The sequence below is a fragment of the Ahaetulla prasina genome, chromosome 5 (assembly GCF_028640845.1).
Source record: "Ahaetulla prasina isolate Xishuangbanna chromosome 5, ASM2864084v1, whole genome shotgun sequence".
In the NCBI taxonomy this organism is placed as follows: domain Eukaryota; kingdom Metazoa; phylum Chordata; class Lepidosauria; order Squamata; family Colubridae; genus Ahaetulla; species Ahaetulla prasina.
The window spans coordinates 127,815,308-127,838,058 of record NC_080543.1 but is presented as its reverse complement, the minus strand read 5'-3'; positions in this window follow the sequence as shown (position 1 = coordinate 127,838,058).

The following is a 22,751-nucleotide window of genomic DNA, read 5'->3' as shown; positions in this document are numbered from 1 at the left end:
CAGAACTCATCCAGAACTCAGAAAAAGTCTAAGTGTGTTGAGGCGGGGGAGATGGCAGGAAGTGGCTATGCTCACTTGTGAAAAAGCAGAATATAGGAAATAGTTTGTCACCTCTAATTATTAGAAGACTTAGATGAGCCACGGTGGCACAGTGCTTAGAGTGCAGTGCAGTGCTTAGAGTGCAGTACCTTTGCTGCCTGCCTGCTCTCTGCAATTTGGCAGTTCGAATCTCACCAGGCTCAAGGTTGACTCCACCTTCCGTCCTTCCGAGGTGGGTTAAATGAGGACCCAGATTGTTGGGGGCAATAGGCTGACTCTGTAAAGCGCTTAGAGAGGGCTGTAATGCACTGCGAAGTGGTAGATAAGTCTTGCTCTTGCTAGATAATAAATGACAGTTGGACTAGATTCAAAATTAGACTATTAAGAAAGAAGCCTAGGTATAAGACAACTGGTCTGCAAAAGTCCAAACCATCACTTTGTTGTTGTTAGTTGCGAAGTCATGTCCGACCCATCATGACCCCATGGACAATGTTCCTCCAGGCCTTCCTATCCTCTACCATCTGCTTGAGTCCATTTAAGCTCACGCTGACTGCTTCAGTGACTCCATCCAGCCACCTCATTCTCTGGCATCCCTTTCTTCTTTTGTCCTCAATCGCTCCCAGCATTAGGCTCATCTCCAGCGAGTCCTTCCTTCTCATTAGGTGGCCAAAGTATTTCAGTTTCCTCTTCAGGATCTGGCCTTCTAAACCATCACTAGATAGCCACAGAGACTTCTCTGTATGGTGTTGCTACAAATGGCTAAGATTCTTTATTCTTTATATAGGTTCTTTATTCCATGCCTCATCCATAGCCAATTTATGGGAGGGGGCAAACCATAACAAGGCTTTAAGAGTTGTAAACCTAATCTTACGTAGCTTCTTCTCCAGAAACATTACACTACTTATCAGAGCTTATAAAACATTTGCTAGACCAATTCTTGAATACAGCTTGCCTGTCTGGAACCCATACCACATTTCAGACATCAATACAATTGAACGTGTCCAGAAATATTTTACAAGAAGAGTTCTCCGCTCCCCTGATCACAACAAAATACCTTTATGCCACCAGACTTAAAATCCTGGGTTTAGAAAACTTAGAACTCCGCCGCCTTCGACAGGACCTGTGTTTAACTCATAGAATCATCTATTGCAATGTCCTTCCTGTTAAAGACTACTTCAGCTTCAATCACAACAATACAAGAGCAAACAATAGATTTAAACTTAATGTTAACCGCTTCAATCTTGATTGCAGAAAATATGACTTCTGTAACAGAGTTGTTAATGCTTGAAACACACTATGTGACTCTGTGGTCTCTTCTCAAAATCCTCAAAGCTTTAACCAAAAGCTGTCTACTATTGACCTCATCCCATTCCTAAGGGCCGTGGTGGCTCAGGTTGTAAGAAGTCTGTTATTAAAACCAGCTGCCTGCAATTACTGCAGGTTCTAGTCCCACCAGGTCCAAGGTTGACTCAGCCTTCCATCCTTTATAAGGTAGGTAAAATGAGGACCCAGATTGTTGGGGGGGGCAATAAGTTGACTTTGTAAATATACAAATAGAATGAGACTATTGCCTTACACACTGTAAGCTGCCCTGAGTCTTCGGAGAAGGGCGGGATATAAATGTAAACAAAAAAAAAAGAGGTCTGTAAGGGGCGTGCATAAGAGCACAAACATTCCTGTCCTATTGTTTTCTTTCATTATATCCAATTAATATAGTTATTGCATACTTATGCTTATATATATGCTTATATATTATATAGCTACTTTCATGCTTATGCTTATGTATACTATTGTGACAAAATAAATAAATAAAATAAATAACAAGATCCTATTGGATTAAAATCAGACCGCTTAAAATGAGACAGATAAAATAGACAGCTCATTATCTGAGGATCCCAAGGATTACATCTTTAGAGCTTTCTTGGTCTTTAAGCAGAGCTCTCCAGCAGGAATGAAATGAGCATGATCTACCAGAATTAAATAGTTTTATGTTTCACTGGTTGCAAGAGCGGAAAGTTAATGTTTCCATCGGAATCAGTGGCTCCTAAAGGTGCTTAACTGAGATTGCCTTGTTCTTGCTGTAACATACCAAACACCATGCATCAGAAAACTGCTGCACGACACTGTAAATTACAATTATTCAGTCTGTCATATAAAATCCTATTAAAGTCATCATATTACTTTTTGGAGGTGCGCTGCAGAACTATAATCAAGCAAAATTAAAATGTGACAAAGCTGTAAAATGTCTGAAGTCAGGGTTTTTTGTTTTTTTTTGGATCGCATGCCTCATTTCACTGGAAATACTTGATGAATTATATGGCAAAATAAGAGACATTTCCCTGTAATACCTGACAATTGAAGTGGGTTCTACCTAAAGGATTAGAATTTTTTTTTCTCATATGCATAGCTTCCCACCTGCCTTGTTTTAGCAGTCTCTTCAAGTTTAAGGGTAAAAAAAAAAATCCTCGTGTGGATGGATAATTATAATTATTGAACAGCTAAATCCAGCTGTTCTAACCCAGCTCCCCAAACCCAACAAACCTTCTGAAATTAAATCAATGATTCCTTTATTAGGAGAGCCAGCAGCCCCAACTCTTTCACCGCAGGCTAACATGTCTGTCTGGCAGGGAAATGAATAGTTGTCTGCCACACCTATTCATCTCCGCTCCCTGCCTTCTATCTGCAGAGCTAGGGTGGGGCTTCGTTAGCAACGATGTCTCTTCCTTCCCCAGGACTGGCCCACAGATTTCCACTGCTCTCCTCTCCTCTGCCTTCTGTGCAGCTGCATGTCAGGCACTGGACCCAGCTGTTCCTTTCCTCGTCAGCCACCACCAGACTCTCCATCTGAGGGCTGACAGGTGGCCCAAGCTCTGCCTCTCAGCCAGCTCCATTCCCTCTTCCCCCTTTGAGCTCTCATATTGCCTTGATGCTGAACATGATGCTGTCTCTCATCTGATTCGGATGCTGGAGGGGCTGGCTGCTGACAGGCCACAACACAACCAGCTTTCCATTTCCATTAATGGCCAAAGTGTTTCAACTCTCTTCAACTTATAGTTGGTCAGTTTAGCCCGTGGAAGCATAAGGAATTCTGAATATAGAGTTTTCTTTAGTGGACAAGATGTGGCACTCTAGAAGTTTCTGAAGTTTAATCCCAAAGCTCTCACAGAAACAGGACTTTGACAGAGGGCACTGGGCAACAGCGATCAGCAACAACAATGCTCTCAAATGCCTATCCTGACCACAGCTTCAAAAAAGGGGGATGGAGAATGAAAATGCTATTGTTGTGAATTAAATATTGGTGAAGAAAAGTTGGTCTCCATAGCCATCCAGGAAACCAATAGGAGCAAGGCCATCACAAACTTAGAGAGAACGGAGCAGATGCTGAAATAGAGAAGCCCATGGTGGTACAGTGGTTAGAATGCAGAGCTGCAGGCAAACTCTGCCTGCAACCTGGAGTTCGATCCTGACTGGCTGAAGGTTGACTCAACTGTCCATCCTTCTGAGGTTGGTGTTGTGTCCCCCTCCCCCTCCGACGTCCGGGTCTAGGAAGTCCGTATCAAACGTGGCAACGAAGCCTCCACAGCTTGTCAAATTCCTCCGAGGTTTATCAGGGCAGGCAGGAGTCCAAGTTGTGACTGATAGCAGCAAACTAGATGAGACTTTGCTTGACTCAAGGTTGGAATGCCAAAAGCAGGTCCTTTATATAGGCTGTGGGGTGTGGCTCCATGACTCAGCATTTATCCAGGCCTGCCCCTCCCTTCCTTCTGCTGGCGTCACCTCTCAGATCTCCGGAAGCGAGGATCCTCCCACTTTGAATTCTCTTCAGCTGGATTTGCTGTCAGTAATTCCAGCATGTGGCTGGCTTCCTGCTCACACGCTGTAGGAGTGATGTTTCTCGGGCTTATCTGTTCACTCCTGACCTCCTTTCTGGGCATGGGGCCAGGGCTGGGGGCTGTAGGCATGACAGGCCATTCATCTTCATTATCAGACTCGGAGTCTGATAACAGGCCTGGGTGTAGACGGGAGGGGCCCAGCTAAGGAGAGGAGGGAGGACGAGGCACAACAGTTGGTAAAATGAGGACCCAGATTGTTGGGGGCAATACGTTGACATTGTGAACTTCCCAGAGAGAGCTATAAAGGACAATGGAGTGGTATAAAACTCTAGGTGCTATTGGTATATTTGTTGAATCCTGGTACTGCCCAGATCAATAAAGAAATCCAAAGTAATTGTTGCTGAATCTGTTGGAACCTAGCATGGTTTCATTCAATAAACATGGTGAACCCTTTACATTGGTGTTGTATATATATATATATTGTTTCCCATTGTGGGAAGCCCCCCTCCTAGAAGAATGAAATATATTGAGGACTGTTAAAAAGGCAAGATATTATATTTCCCTAAATGAGAAAAGGAGAAACATGCCTTTTTGGAGGGAGAAAGCAGACTCAGTCTTTCTTAATAGCCCCAGCAAATATTTTGTGCTCATTAAGAAAGACTGGGCTAGCCTATCTACAAAACAATCCCATCAGGGTGATAGGATTAAGAACAGGACATGACCCTTCAGGTGATAGTAGGATTAATCCACTATCATTTAGCAGAAGACACTACATTGCACAATCTCCTAAGAGTATTTCAGACATTGTACAACCCCCAAACTTCAATCAAACCTGGGAGCTCAGACAAACATCTAGTATTTGCATTTCCTCTTTTGCCTATAGAACCAGCTATGACCCTTACATAATCCTTACATGGCCCCATAGGAATCTGACAACAGCCAATAGAATACATGTTCTTGCACAGGAACAGGAAGCTCAAATACAAAGCTCAAAGAAGGTATAAAAACCCCCCATTTTCAATTCCATTTTGGTCAGCTGCCCAGAACTACATACCCATGTGATTCTGTTCATCATTAAACCAGCTTTCCAATCATCCTCCATGTTTCCAGTCTTTCTCCCAGCTTGGAACTGAACCAGATGGATCTTTCCACACCATGTCATTGTTCTCTTTTTGTAATTATCACCTTCATCTAGTCATAGAAGCTCCATGCAGCATTCCTACATCAAAATACCATTTTCAGCACTCAAATTATCAGTTTCAACACACTGCATTTCTCCAAGTGAGAAGAACCGCATATCCCAATGTGTTGGTGTAAATTCACAGGGGCCGCTATCTTGCATAAACCAATTAATGCATAGGTAGAGCATACAGTACATATGGAAAACATTGATGTGAGGCATTGCTCTAATTACTGGTTGTTAGTATCCCTTTACTAAATACTGCATTTACACAATTACATTGTGGATTTGAGAAGAGTGGTGCGGTGGTCTAGAGGTAGAGTTCTCGCCTCATAATCAGGAGTCTGTGAGTTCAATCCTAGGTAGAGGCAGATATTTCTCTCTCTGGGCACAATGAGAATATATATATATCTGCTGAACAAAGCTCCACTTTGGTAACAAGAAAGGTGTTGTGACTCGTCCTCCCTCCTCTCCTCAGCTGGGCCCCTCCCGTCTCCAATCAGGCCTTTTATCAGACTCCGAGTCTGATAATGAAGATGAACGGCCTGTCATGACTCCAGCCCCCAGCCCTGGCCCCATGCCTGGAGAGGATTCAAGGAGTGACAGGAGAGGTCCGATAAACCTCACTCATACAGCGTGTGTTCCTTTGGCTCAGCTTTCAGAGCAGGAAGCCAGCCAGGTGATAGAATTACTTGGGCCTACTCCCTCTGACCCCTCCCTTTCCCAGACGCTGACAGCAGATCCAGCTGAAGACAATTCAGAGTATGAGGACCCTCGCTTCCGGAGATCTGAGTGCCGACGCCAGCAGAAGGACGGGTGGGGCAGGCCTGGATAAATGCTGAGTCATGGAGCCACACCCCACAGCCTATATAAAGGACCTGCTTTTGGCATTCCAACCTTGAGTCAAGCAAAGTCTTATCTAGTTTGCTGATATCGGACCCTATCGCTGAAGTCACAACTTGGACTCCTGCCTGCCCTGATAAACCTTGAAGGAACTTGGCAAGCTGCAGAGGCTTCATTGCCAAGTTTGTCACGGACTTCCTTGACTCGTTCGTCGGAGTGGAGAGTGGGACACGACAAAGGGCATCTGGCCATTAAATGCATTGTTAGCTCCGTTCAGTTGCCCAGACTCCACCCTGCAAAGGATTATGGGGTCATTAAATGATGATGATGATTGTGGATTTTGAGAATGAAAGCAGGTTTGTGATCTATGATACTGTACCAATGTTAACAGTTGGGAGCGAAAGGCTTTGAATTTAAGCCCCAACAAAACACAACTTTCATGCTAACATGGCTGCTTAAAGCTCAGATTTTATTCACTTGAAATCTAAATGACAAAGATGCATTCAAGAAGTTTTTATCCTGTGAAAATGTTAAGCATCATTAAACAATATTGATGCAGTACAGAAACAATGAGGAGACTCTTCTAAAGGTTAAATGAATTGTTCTCATTCCAGATGTGTTTTCTCTACGAATTGGTAAATTTCCAGTGCGATTCTATCAGATTCACCAAGGACCTACTCAGATTTATATTCTTGCTAAAACCAAACAAGAACAAAAGGAGAAAAAGCTGATTTAACCTGACAATCTTCAAGGATTAATAATTAGAAAGATGATGCATGCCATAACTCTTGGGTTTTTTTAAAAAAAAAACGAAGTTAGCAGAAAAGAAAGAGAACTCTACCTTGACCATGTGTGTAACAATGAACTTTAAAGATGTCAGTATGAGTTCCTTTAGTAGAAGACATGTTGGAAGAAATGTCTATCTGGATTCAGTTCCAAGTGTGGAGAAAGACACTGGAAACATGGAAGCTGTTTGGAAAGATGGTTTAATAGTGGAGAGGACTACATTATTTGAGGTCCTGGGCAGTTGAGCACATGGGAGAGACAGAGGGAGGGAGGGAGGGAGGGAGAGGGAGAGAGAGAGAGAGAGAGAGACTCTCTCTTGGGGTTTGAATTTGAGCTTCCTGTTCCTGTGGCAAGCTATTGGCTACTCTAGGGGTCATAGCTAACCTTGTAGGTTTTCTGAGTCAAGCTTGATTGAACTGTGCTGGGTGATGCAGTGAAGGGGCTTTGGGCAATTCCTATTACGCCTGAGGGCCAATCCTACCTTTGTTGGCTCTTGGGTGAGGATATTTGCTTATTAGCTATCTCTTTATCTTTTAAGTACTGACATCTTCTGTGGTCTATTGAGGAGGGTGGGGGCTATTAAGTGTGAGTCTGCCTCCTGCTTTTAAAAAAAATGTTTCTCCATTTCTCATCCAGGGAAATATAATATTCTGCCATTTTAATATTTCCTAGATTATTTCATTCTTCTAGGAGAGTGGTGGGTGCTAACTTCCTACAAACAATAATCTTTAGTCAATTGGGCTTCTGACCATGAAGTTTTGATGGCGATTGACATGCAATCTCCTTTGCATCCTGTGGAAGTAAAAAAAAAATGAATGAAAATACATATTTAGTTAGGAAAAAATGTTAAGACAGCATATAGATTTTAAGTCAGAACTATTTTTGTTAGGCATAATACAAAAAAAAATATGATAAAGGGAATGTATATTTGATATTGCATGTTTTAACAGCAGCAAGAATTGTAGTTGCACAACATTGGAAAAGTGAGGAAACACTACGGAAAAAGATATAATTTAAAAAAGTTTGGACTCTGCAGAAATGGACAGGTCAACACTGAAGATAAAAGAAAAAGAAGACACAGAATATTGTCGAACTTGGGACTTGTTTTATCAGTAGTTGGACAAAAGGGATAGAAATTAGGAATTTAATAAGTATTACTATGTAAACAAATTGACAGTACGCTGTTCACTAAGCACATCAGTGATGAAATTCAATTTTTTTTACTACCGGTTCTGTTGGCGTGGCTTGATGGGTGTTGCAGGGGAAGGATACTGCAAAATCTCCATTCCCACCCCACTCCAGGGGAAGGATACTGCTTGGTGGGCATGGCTTGGTGGGCGTGGCAGGGGAAGGATACAGCAAAATCCCCATTCCCACCCCACTCTGGGACCAGCCAGAGTATTTGCCGGTTCTCTGAACTACTCAAAATTTCTGCTACTGGTTCTGCAGAACCTGTCAGAACCTGCTGGATTTCATCCCTGAAGCACATATTGTACATAAAGAATGAATATATATATATGTATGTATGTATGTATGTATGTATGTATGTATGTATGTATGTATATATGTAGGTCTTTGGTTATTCGGTTTTCTCCCGCGTAAAATTGGAAGTGTCTTGGCGACGTTTCGACGAAGTCTCATTCGTCATCTTCAAGCTTCAGCTTCGTGCTTCTGGGAGCGAAAACCTCAGAAAACAAGTGTGTGTGTGTGTGTGTGTGTGTGTGTGTGTATATATATATATATATGTTATGTTATATATATATATTCATAGGTTTTCACGGGTATAGGTATGTAGGTCTTGGCATATTCGGGTCTTTTCCCATGTAAGGTTGAGAGTATCTTGGGAATGTTTCGACGAGGTCTCACTCATCATCTTCAGGCTGGTGCTTTCGCTTCATGCTTCTGTGAGCAAAGTGGGGTCGGAGCTGCCATCTCTCTGTAATTACTGGTGAGGAAGTGGGGAATGTTGCTGTGAGCGGGTTGGTTGGCTGTGTGGTTGCATCTTGATTGGTAGATGGAGTGGGTGCTTGCAGATTGGTCAGCTGCCTCGCAGCATCCTGTGTGGGTGTGGTCTTAGTCTTTTGTTCCTGAGCTTTGGTGTTTTGGCCTCTGGAGTTCTGTGATGTGATGTCTTGAGCAGATGACTGTGATGCAGCATCCCGGGCCCTGGCCTGGCTCCGAGTCCGAGGTCCTGTCATGTGTTCCTGGCATGTGTCAGCTTACTTTCCATGGAGATCGGAGGGGGCGCAGCAGCCAGTGGTGCCAGCATGGTCTGGCTTCTGGATGGTGGTTGTGTTTCGTCTGTGGGATGGGTTTGGGTTTGAATCTGGTGAGGATGATCAGTGGTGGCGTTGTGTGTTATCCTGGGTCTGGTGTCAATTTTCGTGGCTGGGACTCATTTAATAATAATAATAATAATAATAATAATAATAATAATATTTTAATTTGTATACCGCCCTTCTCCCGAAGGACTCAGGGCGGTGAACAGGCAGATAAAATATAAATACACACAATAATTAAAAACATCCCTTAAAAAACTAATTTAAATGCCCAAAATGTTAAAAAACGTACTCCCCCGTAGAATAACAAAATTTTAAAAACCCATCCAATAAAAATAAAAATCAGGCTAGTCCAGCCATACGAAATAAATAAGTTTTAAGTCCTAAGGTCAGGTAATTGTCGAAGTCCGAGGGGAAGTTCGTTCCACAGAGTCGGAGCTCCCACAGAGAAGGCCCTCCCCCTGGGGGCCGCCAGTCGACACTGTTTGGCTGACGGCACCCTGAGGAGTCCCTCTCTGTGGGAGCGTACCGGACAATGGGAGATAGAAGCCGGCAGTAGGCGGTCCCGTAGATAGCCCGGTCCTAAGCCATGGAGCGCTTTAAAGGTGGTAACCAATACCTTGAAGCGCACCCGGAAAACAACAGGTAGCCAGTGCAGTCTGCGCAGGATAGGTGTTATGTGGGAGCTCGAGGCGCTCCCTCAATAACCCGCAGCAGCGTTCTGAACTAGCTGAAGTCTCCGGTGCTCTTCAAGGGGAGCCCCATGTAGAGAGCATTGCAGTAGTCCAGGCGAGAGGTAACGAGCATGAGTGACTGTGCATAAGGCATCCCGGTCCAGGAAGGACGAACTGGCGGATCAGGCGAACCTGATAAAATGCTCTCCTGGATACGGTCGCCAAATGGTCTTCAAAGGACAACCGACCATCCAGGAGCACGCCCAAGTTGCGTACCTTCTCCATCGGGGCCAATGATTCACCCCCGACAGACAGCCGCATCTGCAGCTGACTGTACCGAGGTGCCGGCATCCACAGCCACTCCGTCTTGGAGGGATTAAGTTTGAGCCTGTTCCTCCCCATCCAGACCCGTACGGCTTCCAGACACCGGGACAGCACTTCGACAGCTTCACTAGGGTAGCCCGGGGTGGAAAAGTACAGCTGGGTGTCATCAGCGTACAGTTGGTATCTCACCCCGAAGCCACTGATGATCTCACCCAGCGGCTTCATATAGATGTTGAACAGGAGGGGTGAGAGAATCGACCCCTGCGGCACCCCACACATGAGGCACCTTGGAGTCGATCTCTGCTCCCCTGTCAACACCGTCTGCGTCCGATCAGAGAGGTAGGAGGAGAACCACCGATAAACGGTGCCTCCCACTCCCAACCCCTCCAACCGGCGCAGCAGGATACCATGGTCGATGGTATCAAAAGCTGCTGAGAGGTCTAATAGGACCAGGGCAGAGGAGTAACCCCTATCCCTGGCCCTCCAGAGATCATTCACCAGTGCGACCAAAGCTGTCTCCGTACTGTATCCGGGCCGGAAGCCGGACTGGAACGGGTCTAGATAGACAGCTTCATCCAGGTACTAAGACTAGTTGTTTGTTGACTAAGACTAGTTTCCAGATGTCTGTTAGGTGGGAGGTGTCATCCCGTTTGTTCATGTTGTGGGTGTGTTTCTCTATTTTGATGGCTTTCATAATTATATATGCATACATACATGCACACACAAATGCCCACACGGAATCTCCTTCTCCTCCTCTTAAACTTCTGAAGAAGTGACAGTGTCTAGGAGTAATATTCACAATCTATCTTTATATGGGAACAACAATTTGGCTTTGGCTAAAACTAGGACTACTGAAAATTGTGTACACTGAATGAACATCTGACAAATGACTTGCTCTAGATGCAATATGCTACATTACCCTCATAGCTTCCCCCCCCCACAGATGTTTGACAATATACTGAATTGTAGTTATCTAGGAAGAAAGACATATTTGGGTTACAAATTGTAGTTTGTTTCCCCCCAACCCTTCCCATCTGAACCGTAGCCTTAAAGTTGCATGCCAAGAAAATTTGACGTTGATTTCATTTCTGTGGCTGTTTCAAATATCTTTCAGTGTGGGGAAAAAATGTTACCCACTTGTATTATTTGATCTGAGATTCTGAAGATATATTAATTATTCAGGAGTAATAATACATTGTTTTAATTACAATTATTTACATTCTATGAAATCCATTTTGGCTCTTGACCTGTCCCATCCAACTTCTTTCTTTTGCCCATAAATCTGCACTACTATTAATCTTCTCATTGTTCCCATCACCAATCTCTTTCCACTTATGACTGTATGACTGTAACTTTGTTGCTGGCAATCCTTATGATTTATATTGATATATTGACCATCATTTGTGTTGTAAATGTTGTACCTTGATGAAGGTATCTTTTTTTTTATGTACACTGAGAGCATATGCACCAAGACAAATTCCTTGTGTGTCCAATCACACTTGGCCAATAAAAAATTCAATTCAATTCAATTCAATTTTTTTTATTTGCATTTATATCCCGCCCTTCTCCGAAGACTCAGGGTGGCTTACACTATGCCAAGCAATAGTCTTCATCCATTTGTATATTATATACAAAGTCAACTTATTGCCCCCAACAATCTGGGTCCTCATTTTACCTACCTTATAAAGGATGGAAGGCTGAGTCAACCTTGGGCCTGGTAGGACTTGAACCTGCAATAATTGCAAGCAGCTGCTGTTAATAACAGGCTGCATTAGCCTGTTGAGCCACCAGAGGCCCTTCTATTCTATTCTATTCTATTCTATTCTATTCTATTCTATTCTATTCTATTCTATCATGTGTAACAATCAAGCTAGGACTTACTTTCTGAGTAGATCATACTCAGGGGATGTGTTTGGGGAAACACGGTAGTATGTTAACATATGGATTCAGCTCAGTATGGGTTTTTTGGGGGTTTTTTTTTTTTGCAGTTCTTTCAGGAACAGTCTCCCTTTGTAGAGCTTGCAACCCCTAGAATAATCTAATTAAGGTGTTTGCAATTTACAAATGGATTTTAGCTGGCTAAATAAATCCAGTACGAATGGAAGAATGCAAGCCAATACGTCATTTGATTCATTCTGGAAAATTCCTGTAATAGTCATTAACTTGCTTATGTACTGCATATGGCCGTTCAGATTTTCAGATTGAGAACTTTATCCGCGGGATAAGGATAAATTTTGAACATTACCATTTCATTTCTTTTCAGTGGTGAGGGGTCAGTAAAACCTATCAAATGAACCAATTTATATGAGAGCAATTTTACCTACAGCCTCATGATCCCCTACTGAGGCTTTTGCTTTAAATTCTATAACTGGAGTTTATTACATTTTTCATCGCCATGCTATGAGGTGCAGCTCACAGAAGTGAGAGAGCTCACGATATCTTTGTTACCTTCAATCTGCTTTATTTTATTTTTCTTCTCAGTGGAAGAAGTGCGAATGTATCTCCATTGATAGATAATCTGTAGACTTGCATGTGAAAATATAATGTTCATAAAGTAAAGGTAAAGGTTCCCCTCGCGCATATGTGCTAGTCGTTCCTGACTCTAGGGGGCAGTGCTCATCTCCGTTTCAAAGATGCAGAGCTGTCTGAAGATGTCTCCGTGGTCATGTGGCTGGCATGACTCAACACCAAAGGCGCACGGAACGCTGTTACCTTCCCACCAAAGGTGGTCCCTATTTTTCTACTTGCATTTTTTACGTGCTTTCGAAACTGCTAGGTTTGCAGAAGTTGGGACAAGTAACGGGAGCTCACCCCATTAAACGGCACTAGGGATTCGAACCTCTGAATTGCCGACCCTTCAATCAACAAGCTCAGTGTTTTAGCCACTGAGCCACACCGTCCCTTGATGTTCATACATGGCAACAAAACTCCCCTTCTCTAAGTGCAGATCTACATTCCTACCACTGGTGCAAATATCTCTTTCTCCACTTCCAAATCCAACCCAAACATGTGAAGAAGGGGACAAACGTTACATTGTTCCTGGCACATCTGATTTATTCAGGCTAGATCAGGGGTGTCAAACTCAAGGCCCAGGGCCCGGATCCAGCCTGCAGGGTGCTTAGATCTGGCCAATGGGGCCACCTTAGAAACAGCAAAGGACCAGCCCACAGTGCCTCTGTCAGTGAAAATGTTTCCTCTGGCAGAGGGTCGCAGGAAGCTGTTGCAGCTGAAAACAGAGCTCAGGTGCCCGTTTTCACAGGCAGAGTTCTAGGGCCACCAAAGGCACCCCCAACACAAACGATGTCAAGCTAGCCATCCCCACCTTGGCCATGCCCAACACGGCCCATCAAGGTCAAACACAACCCTGCTGTAGCCCTCAGTGAAATTGAGTTTGACAACCCTGGGCTAGATGGCTGCTCACTCTTCTGTTTTATGTTTTTGAATTCCATGTATTAAAATGCTCTTTTTCACCCCCTGTTCTTGTACCAATCTCTGTGTATCAAATGTATGTATCAAATTTCATTTCTTGAACTGGAAGGACACATTCCTTTTCAGTGTCTTTGTGCGCTAGAAAGGCAAAATGATTTCCACTCCCCACCCCTCCCGCCAGCTTGGGGTGTTTAGAATTATATTGTGTGTGTAACAAATGGTTTATTCCTTGTTTGGCTTGAAAGCACGATCACTATTGTTCAATCCTTTGTGACTTTACAGAAGCACTTTTGTTTTTCTGAGTTGTTTTGATCCTTGTACTGTCTTGGGTTAATCCTTATTATTCATGCAGTTATCCTCAAAGTGAGAAACGTCCAAGGTAAAATAATAAATTAGGAGATTAAAATCAGAATCAGGAGCTTGAGATATTCCAAGTATTATCGCACTAAAACATCCTTTCTACCTGAGCCATGTTAAGTGGGACATATATGAATTAGAATAGAATCCAGTTATTCGGCAAAAGATACCTGTCCAATAAATCAAGTGTCTACAGCCCAGCTGTTTCTGAGAAAAAGGGAACTTTTCATTAGCTTACCAATTTTTCTCTAAATTCTCTTGTAGGATAGCTCCAAAACTCAGTAATGGGTAAATGTGTAAATGGGCAAGGACTTAAATGAGAAAGGGATCCTAGTAAAGATTGTTCCAATTGCTTATTAACACCATGAACCAACAGTATTTTCACAGGCAGCTGCTTTCTAGAATGATAACATAAATTGATGTACCGTATTTTTTGGAGTATAAGACACAGCTTTTTCCCCAAAAAAAGAGGGTGAAAATCTGGGTGCGTCTCATACTCTGAATGTAGCCCTGCCCAGCTTCTCAAACAGAGGTTTCAGAGCAGGGGTGGGTTCTAATTTTTTTTGCTACCGGTTCTGTGGGCGTGGCTTATTTTGTGGGCATGGCTTGATGGTCATGTGACAGTGGGTGTGGCTTGATGGTCATATGACTGGGTAGGCGTGGCCACCTCAATGTCTCTCATGTCAAGGGGTACCTCGCCTGGCCCCTCCCCTCCCAGCCATTCCTTGTCACACCCAGCCTCAACGTATCTATAGTTCTGCAAAAATGTTGTTCACCTTTTTGCAACTTTATTATCTACATACTATAGATCAGGCGTCTCCAAACTTGGCCACTTCAACTCCCAGAATTCCTCAGCCAGCTTTGCTGTCTTAAAGTCTTAAAGTGGCCAAGGTTAGAGACCTCTGCTATAGATGAACTTTCATGGACCACTGAAAGGAGGAAATGGCTCACATGTTTGCCCAATAGTGTGATAGTGCAACAGGCTTTTAAGGGGCTGCTAGAAAGAAGGGGGAAAGAAGTATTTTCCAAAGCACCAGAAGGCAAAACAAGAAGCAATGGATGAAAACTCAACAAAGAGAGAAGCAACCTAAAACTAAGGACAAACTTAGTTTGACAGTGTGAATCTATATAGGTTTCAGTCATAATTTCACATATAAAGAGCCCCCAAACAGAGCTTCAGAGGCTTTTTTTCTGAAGCTGTTTCGGAGGCTTTCAGAGGCAGAAAAAAGTTTTTTCTGAAATGGAGTTTCAGAAGTTTTAAAGGCAGGAAAAAAAAGGCAAGGCTCAGAACTCACAACCAAGGAACCGGTTGCTAAAATTCACCTCTGGGAACAGCTGGTTGAGGGTATTCCAGGAGGCCAATCCACCTGCCAATCAGCTTTTTTCTTAGTTTCCTCCCCCAAAAAATAAGGTGCATCTTATACTCTGAAAAATATGGTATATTAAATCAAGGAATACTGGACAGAAAATATTTTAACCTCACAGGAATACTACTATTATACTTGATTGAGATAGGCTACAACGGGGATGAAAACTCGATTTCATTGAGGGCCGCATCAGGGTTATGTTTGATCTGGGGGAGGGGGCTGGAGTAGGCGTAGTCAGTGTGAGCATGGCCAGCTCAATGTCACTTATGTTGGGGGTGCCTGTGGCGGCAAACCACCAGCAAAAGCAGGCTCCCAAGCTCCATTTTCAGCTGTGACGGCCAGCTACAACCCAGAGGTGGGATTCATTTACCTTCCCTACCGGTTCGCAAATGTGAGTGCATGTGCCAACTCTGTAGTAGTTGCGCATTACGTCTGGGCGGGTGGGCAGAGCCTCCCGCAGTCGCCGCTACCGGTTCGTGCGATCCGGACAGAATCAGCTGAATCCCATCAACCCTCTGCCAGTAAAAATGGAACTCAGGAGGGTTGCACACGGCTCTCCCGAACTCCGTTTTTGCTGGCAGAGGCACCATGGGCCAGTTCTTCGCTGTTTCCAGGGTGGCCTCATGGGCCAGATTTAAGCACCCTGTGGACCAGATCCGGTCCCTGGGTTTGACACCCCTGGGCTATAATAATGAAATGTGATACGGCGCTGTATCTCCATCCTTGTTGTGCCTTGTCCTCCCTCCTCTCCTCAGCTGGGCCCCTCCCATCTCCTGCTATCTGATTCAGAGTCTGATAATGAAGAGGAACGGCCTGGCATGCCTCCAGCCCCCAGCCTAGGCACCATGCCCAGGCAGAATGTCAGGAATGAACAAACAAACCTCACTCCTACAGCGTGTGAGCACGAAGCCAGCCACGTGCTAGAATTGCCAGCAGCAGATCAGGAAGAGGGGAATTCACAGTGGACGGATCCCCAATTCCGGAGAATTGAGAGGCAATATCAGCAAAAGGAAGGGAGGGGCAGGCCTGGATAAGTGCTGAGTCATGGAGCCACACCCCATGGTGCTGAGTCATGGAGCCAAACCCCATGGCCTATATAAAGGATCTACTTTTTGGCATTCCTTGAGTCAAGCAAAGTCTCATCTGGTTTGCTGAAGTCACACCTTGGATTCCTGCCTGCCCTGAGAAATCTGAAAGGAATTTGGCAAAGCTGCAGAGGCTTCATGGCCATGCTTGATACAGATTTCCCAGACCTGGCCATCGGAGGGGGAGGGGGACACGACAATCCTTCTTATACTCCAGTGAATCAAGGAATGTGGGACAAGGTTGAAGCACTGTTTCAGTAAAGCAGCCAGAATCCAAAACTGAAATCCAGGCATGTAAATAGAGAATCTTGTCAAAAAAAAAAAAAAAGAGCCCTTTAGGGAAGTAGATAAGAAGGAAACAAGTAGTTAAGGATAAAAAAAAAATGTTACCAGAAGCAGACAAAGAAGGCTGAGTCTGAGCACACAAAGACTCTCCCTCAGCAACCCCAAAGGTAGCTACCAGACTGGTGAATCAACAAATCAAGGGCATTGGAAGCCAGAAAGGGCTCTGAAGTGCACCCACTCACTCTATGAATTATCCCTGATGTGGGCAGCCTAGTTCTGTGATGGCAAAACTATGGCATGCAGTGCCCTCGCTGAGCCGTCACCTGTTGTGTCCCACTCCTCCTCTGATGGCCGGGTCAGGGAAGTCCGTATCAAGCATGGCCACAAAGCCTCTGCAGCTTTGCCAAAGTTATGTCAGAGTTCTCAGGGCAGGCAGGAGACCAGGATGTGACTTCAGCAATCCAAGTTAGACTTTGCCTGACTCAGAGAATGCCAGAAAGCAGATCCTTTATATAGGCCATGGGGTGTGGCTCCATGACTCAGCATTTATCCAGGCCTGCCCCTCCCTTCCTTTTGCTGATGTCGCCTCTCCATTCTCCGGAAGCGTGGATCTATCCATTGCATCGTTTCATCCCCAGCTGCCGGTAATCCCAACTCGTGGCTGGCTTCAGGCACACATGCTATCGGAGGGAGGTTTGTTTGTTCGGTTTGTCCGGGCATGGTGCCAGGGCTGGGGGCTGGAGGCATGCCAGGACATTCTTCTGCACTATCAGTCTCTGGCTGAGATAGCAGGAGATGAGAGGGGCCCGGCTGCGGCGGGGGGAGGGCGAGCGAGGCACAAGATCACCCCAGTTCAGTTCCCCTGCACATGCTGGTCTTTGGGACCCTGCCGTGCATGTGTATGGTGTGTGTGCATGCACAGGGGCGGGGCGCCTGCACCAGGGGATGCATGTGCATATGTGCAGGGGGCAAGCACACGTGCAGGGAGCATACAGGGGGGGCCATGCATGCATGCATGGGGGTGGGACACATGCGTGGGGCTGTGTATGCATGCGCAGGATGGGGTGCATGCGTGAGGGGGTACACACATATTGCATTTTGAGGGTTCAAGAATACGTGTGTACATTAGCATGCACACACGCTTTGGGCACTCAATCCGGAAAAGATTAGCCATCACTGGCCTAGTTAATGTGGGTAGGTATGAATTTTTGTAGGCGAGGGGCCTTGGTACTCTCTGAATTTGGTTGTTTTCTCAAAGGCAACTGGACTTTCTTGGTGTTTTTTTTTTTCCTTAAAGAGATTTCACTTCTCATTCAAGAAGCTTCTTCAGTTCATGAGAAGTGAGACGGACTGAGAAGCAAAATGTTTTCAAGGGGAAAAAAAAAACTCCATTTGCCTTTTGGAAAAGCACCTTTGGGACAACCATGATCTGGATGGTTGAGAATCTCCACAGACATTTTCCACTTTGAGGACAGTAGTAAAATGGTACAGGAAAATACAACCCACCCTAGTTTTTAGATATTGCCATGCCTGAATTTCCGCAACCCAACAAGACAGACACAGACTTCAGAGGATAATTAGAACTGCAGAAAAAACAATGGCTACCAACCTGCCTTCCATTGAGGACCTGTACACTGCATGAGTCAAAAAGAGGGCCATGAAAGTATTTACAGACCCCTAGCATCCTGGACATAAACTGTTTCAACTCCTACCCTCAAAACGACGCTATAGAGCACTGCACACCAGAACAACTAGACACAAAGACAGTTTCTTCCCGAACGCCATCACTCTGCTAAACAAATAATTCCCTCAACACTGCCAAACTATTTACTAAGTCTGCACTACTGTTAAACTTCTCATTGTTCCCATCACCCATCTCCTTCCACTTATGACTGTATGACTATAACTTTGTTGCTTGTATCCTTACGATTTATACCGATGTTGTTTTCTGATTGTTTATTTGTACCCCATGACTATCATTAAGTGTTGTACCTTATGATTCTTGATTAATGTATCTTTTCTTTTATGTACCCTGGGAGCATATGCACCAAAGACAAATTCCTTGTGTGTCCAATCACACTTGGCCAATAAAAAAATTCTATTCTATTCTATTCTATTCTATTCTATTCTATTCTATTCTATTCTATTCTATTCTATTCTATTCTATTCTATTCTATTCAGTGGTGGGATTCAGCCAGTTCGCACCACTTTGGGAGAACCGGTTGTTAACTTTCTGAGCAGTTTGGCAAACTGGTTGTTGGAAGAAATCATCGGGGCAGAGAACCGGTTGTTAAATTACTTGAATCCCACCACTGTTTCTATTCTATTCTATTCTATTCTATTCTATTCTATTCTATTCTATTCTATTCTATTCTATTCTATTCTATTCATATGGCTCCATTGATTTTTCTGCAAGCAATGTGACTGTTTTTCCCAGTGTAAGGGGCAATGGGGACTTGCTGACAGATGATGGACGATATGACCACTCAAGGATGAGTAAGTATATGTTCCCCTGATGGTGCATATGATATCATTAAGGCTTTCTAATAGTGTGCTAGAGTAGATAGGGGAGGAAAGTTGGCCTCTGGGACTTGGCAAACAATCTTTCATAAAGCCTCCTTGCTAGTACATCTCTTGCCTTTCATATTTTTCTCTTATTAACTGACATCATAAATGTTATCAATCTGAAGCCCCCTGCAATTTGTAGCAAGGTTAGAAAGCAGTAACCACACAAATAGTTAGGAGATGGCACACTTTCATGAAGGGGTAATATTTTCCGAAATGCTAGGTTTGTATTTGGGAGTGAGCTGGAATATGATTAAGCCAATCATGAAAGAAATCAGGGAAAATCAGTTAGACTTACACATCATTATTTGTAGCCAGTTATATATCATATGGGCACTCGGGAAGCTCAAATATTCCATTGCAAAAGCAATGCCATTTTTCAATACTGTTAATACTCTATCAAGCTTCTAGTGCAAGACTAATAATATATAATGAGATCTGGCACATTAGTAGCTATTATACCATTACAGTTTGTGCACCCAGTTGGATTACAGTGACATAAATCTGGGTTTTATTTTAAAAGGAGAATATGAGTCCACCAGTCAGTTAATTGAACCAAGTGCATAGATAATCCAGATCATCGTTTTTTTTCTTGAGTTCACAGGCAAAATCCAGAAGTATCTCACAACCTGAAGTCACAAAGATTTTAAAAAGGGAAGGAAGGGAAGGGAAGAAGGAAGAAAGGAAAGAAAGAAAGGAGGGAGGGTAACAGGAAGGAAGGGAGGCAGAGAGGAAAGAAGGAAGGGAGGGAGAAAGAGAGGCAGACAAGAAGAAAGGAAGAAAGTGTCCCACAATGTTGTACCTTGATGAATGTATCTTTTCTTTTATGCACACTGAGAGCATATGCAGCAAGACAAATTCCTTGTGTGTCCAATCACACTTGGCCAATAAAATTCAATTCTATTCAATTCAATTCTATTCTATTCTATTCTATTCTATTCTATTCTAACTGAAGTCACAATGATTTTTGAAAGAGAAGGGAGGGAGAAATGGAGGGAAGCAGACAGGAAAGAAGGGAGGAAGAGAAAGAAAGAAAGGAGGAGGGAGGGAGGGAGGGAGGGAGGGAGGAAGGAAGGAAGGAAGGAAGGAAGGAAAAGAAAGAAAGAAAGAAAGAAAGAAGGAAGGAAGGAAGGAAGGAAGGAAGGAAGGAAGGAAGGAAGGAAGGAAGGAAGGAAGGAAGGAAGGAAGATGATTTTATGTCAGTCACCAAGACTGTGAATCTCTTAGTCACACACAATACTTGTTTGCAAAAACTTCGCGGCAGAACACATTTGTCACCTACTTCCCTTCTTTCTGAAAGAAAGATGCCAGATGATCAAAGACACTCTGGATGACTTTGAAATGCTGATGGGGTACAGATGGATGCTTTCCCTTAAAACTATTCTTGCAGCTCCATCAGGTCTTTCATGGTGAGGCCAGCAAACATCATTAAGAGATTAGGATTACCCACTTAATTTTGGAGGGCTGAGAGTAGGAACGTAGAGGTACTTCTGATTTATTTGATTTTTCCCCACCTCCATTTCCTTCCCTTCTTCTTTTTGTTCTTTCACTCAATTTGCTCTGATGAAAGCAGGCAGATTGTTCCAGTAACCCAGTTGGGTTTCTGAATGGCCTAATGAGCCCCCGAGGACTCATCAAACATCAACCAGAAAGGATAGAAGAAGAAATCAAGGAATCCACTTGTCTTTCTTGTGGACAGGCTAAAAAAGACATTTTTTTAAAAAAGATTAAGGTTTAATGTTTCTTGCTTCTCTTCAAGGAAGGACATCAGTTCACTGGTGGGATTCAATTTTTTTTTTACTACCGGTTCTATGGGCATGGCTTGGTGGGTGTGGCATGGCTTGGTGGGTGTGGCTTGGTGAGCGTGGCAGGGGAAGGATACTGTAAAATCTCCATTCCCTCCCCACTCCAGGGGAAGGTTACTGCAAAATCCCCATTTCCTCCCAATCAGCTGGGGCTCAGAAGGCAGAGAATAAATGGGAGCGGAGCCAGTCAGAATTTGTACTACCGGTTCTCCGAACTGCTCAAAATTTCCGCTACCAGTTCTCCAGAACTGGTCAGAACCTGCTGAATATCACTTCTGCATTAGAGCCATTTCAACTGGCTGGTTGGTTTCTCTTCAAACTCATTGGAACTTCCAGAACAGCAGAGGTCTCTCTTTGTCATATGGACAATTCTGGGTGTGTTTGAGAGCAAACCGCAACACGTTTTTACCCACCTTAACATGTTACATCTGTCTTCCCTCTGATGGAAAGGCAATACAGTTATAAAACATGTGGTCCATTAACTTCACAGTTTTCTATTGCTGCCATTTGCAAAAGCAGTGCCAGCATGATGAATGGAGCCAGCAGTATACAGAAAATAATGATAACTAATGATGGGGAATGCCTAGGGAATTGTTTGGGTGACAGGAGGTCTCCAGGGTGAAGGGAGAAGGGGCTTGTAGAAGACTCAAAATGGAATTTTTTTGGATCTGTGATAGATGCATTAACAACTGAAATGGCTTCATTGCTTGCACTGGTTCTCTGACTTGTCAGAGTTGACACACGGCTTCCTTCAACAGAAGTGTGGAGAAGCAATTTAATGAAGTTGGTGCATGCATGCTATGCCTCACTATGTGAGTAGGTGGCTGGTAAAAGGAGGAAGATTGCTATTTGTGTCTTCTCTCCCTCCCCCAAAAAGATACAATGCTCCAAATTTGCCATCAAACAATGTCAAATGTTACACACACACACACACACACAGAGAGAGAGAGAGACAGAGACAGAGAGACAGAGAGAGAAACAGAGAGACAGACAGAGAGACAGACAGAGAGACAGACAGAGAGAGACAAAGACTATCTACTATTGACCTCACCCCATTCCTAAGAGGTCTGTAAGGGGCCTGCATAAGAGCACCAGCGTGCCTACCCTTCCTGTCCTAATGTTCCCTTTGATTGTATCCAATTCGTATGGTTATTTCATCCTTATAAGCCTGGGTACTTACGGGACCGCCTGCTGTTACCTCATGCCTCCCACCGACCCGTACGCTCTCACAGAGAGGGACTTCTCAGGGTGCCGTCCGCCAAGCAATGTCGGCTGGCGGCCCCCAGGGGAAGATCCTTCTCTGTGGGGGCTCCCACCTTCTGGAACGAACTTCCCCCGGGTTTACGCCAAATACCTGACCTTCGGACCTTCCGCCGCGAATTGAAAACACATCTATTTATTTGCGCGGGGCTGGATTAAATTTTATTGGTTTTATTTATTTATTTATTTATTTTATCACATTTATATACCGCCCTATCTCCCTAGGGACTCAGGGCGGTTCACAGGCAAGTAAAAACGTACATATAAATACAAACTAAAATACAGTTAAAAAACTTATTCTACATGGCCGAGTTATTAAAAAGCAATATAAATAATAAAACCCATTAAAAACCAGTATAAATTTAAAATCTAATCCAGTCCTGCGCAGATGAATAAGTGTGTTTTAAGCTCGCGACGGAAGGTTCGGAGATCCGGAAGTTGACGAAGTCCTGGGGTGAGTTCGTTCCAGAGGGTGGGAGCCCCCACAGAGAAGGCCCTTCCCCTGGGTGTCGCCAGACGGCATTGCTTAGCTGACGGCACCCTGAGGAGTCCCTCTCTGTGAGAGCGCACGGGTCGGTGAGAGGTATTCGGTAGCAGTAGGCGGTCCCGTAAGTAAATTTTTAAATTTTCTATTATTAAT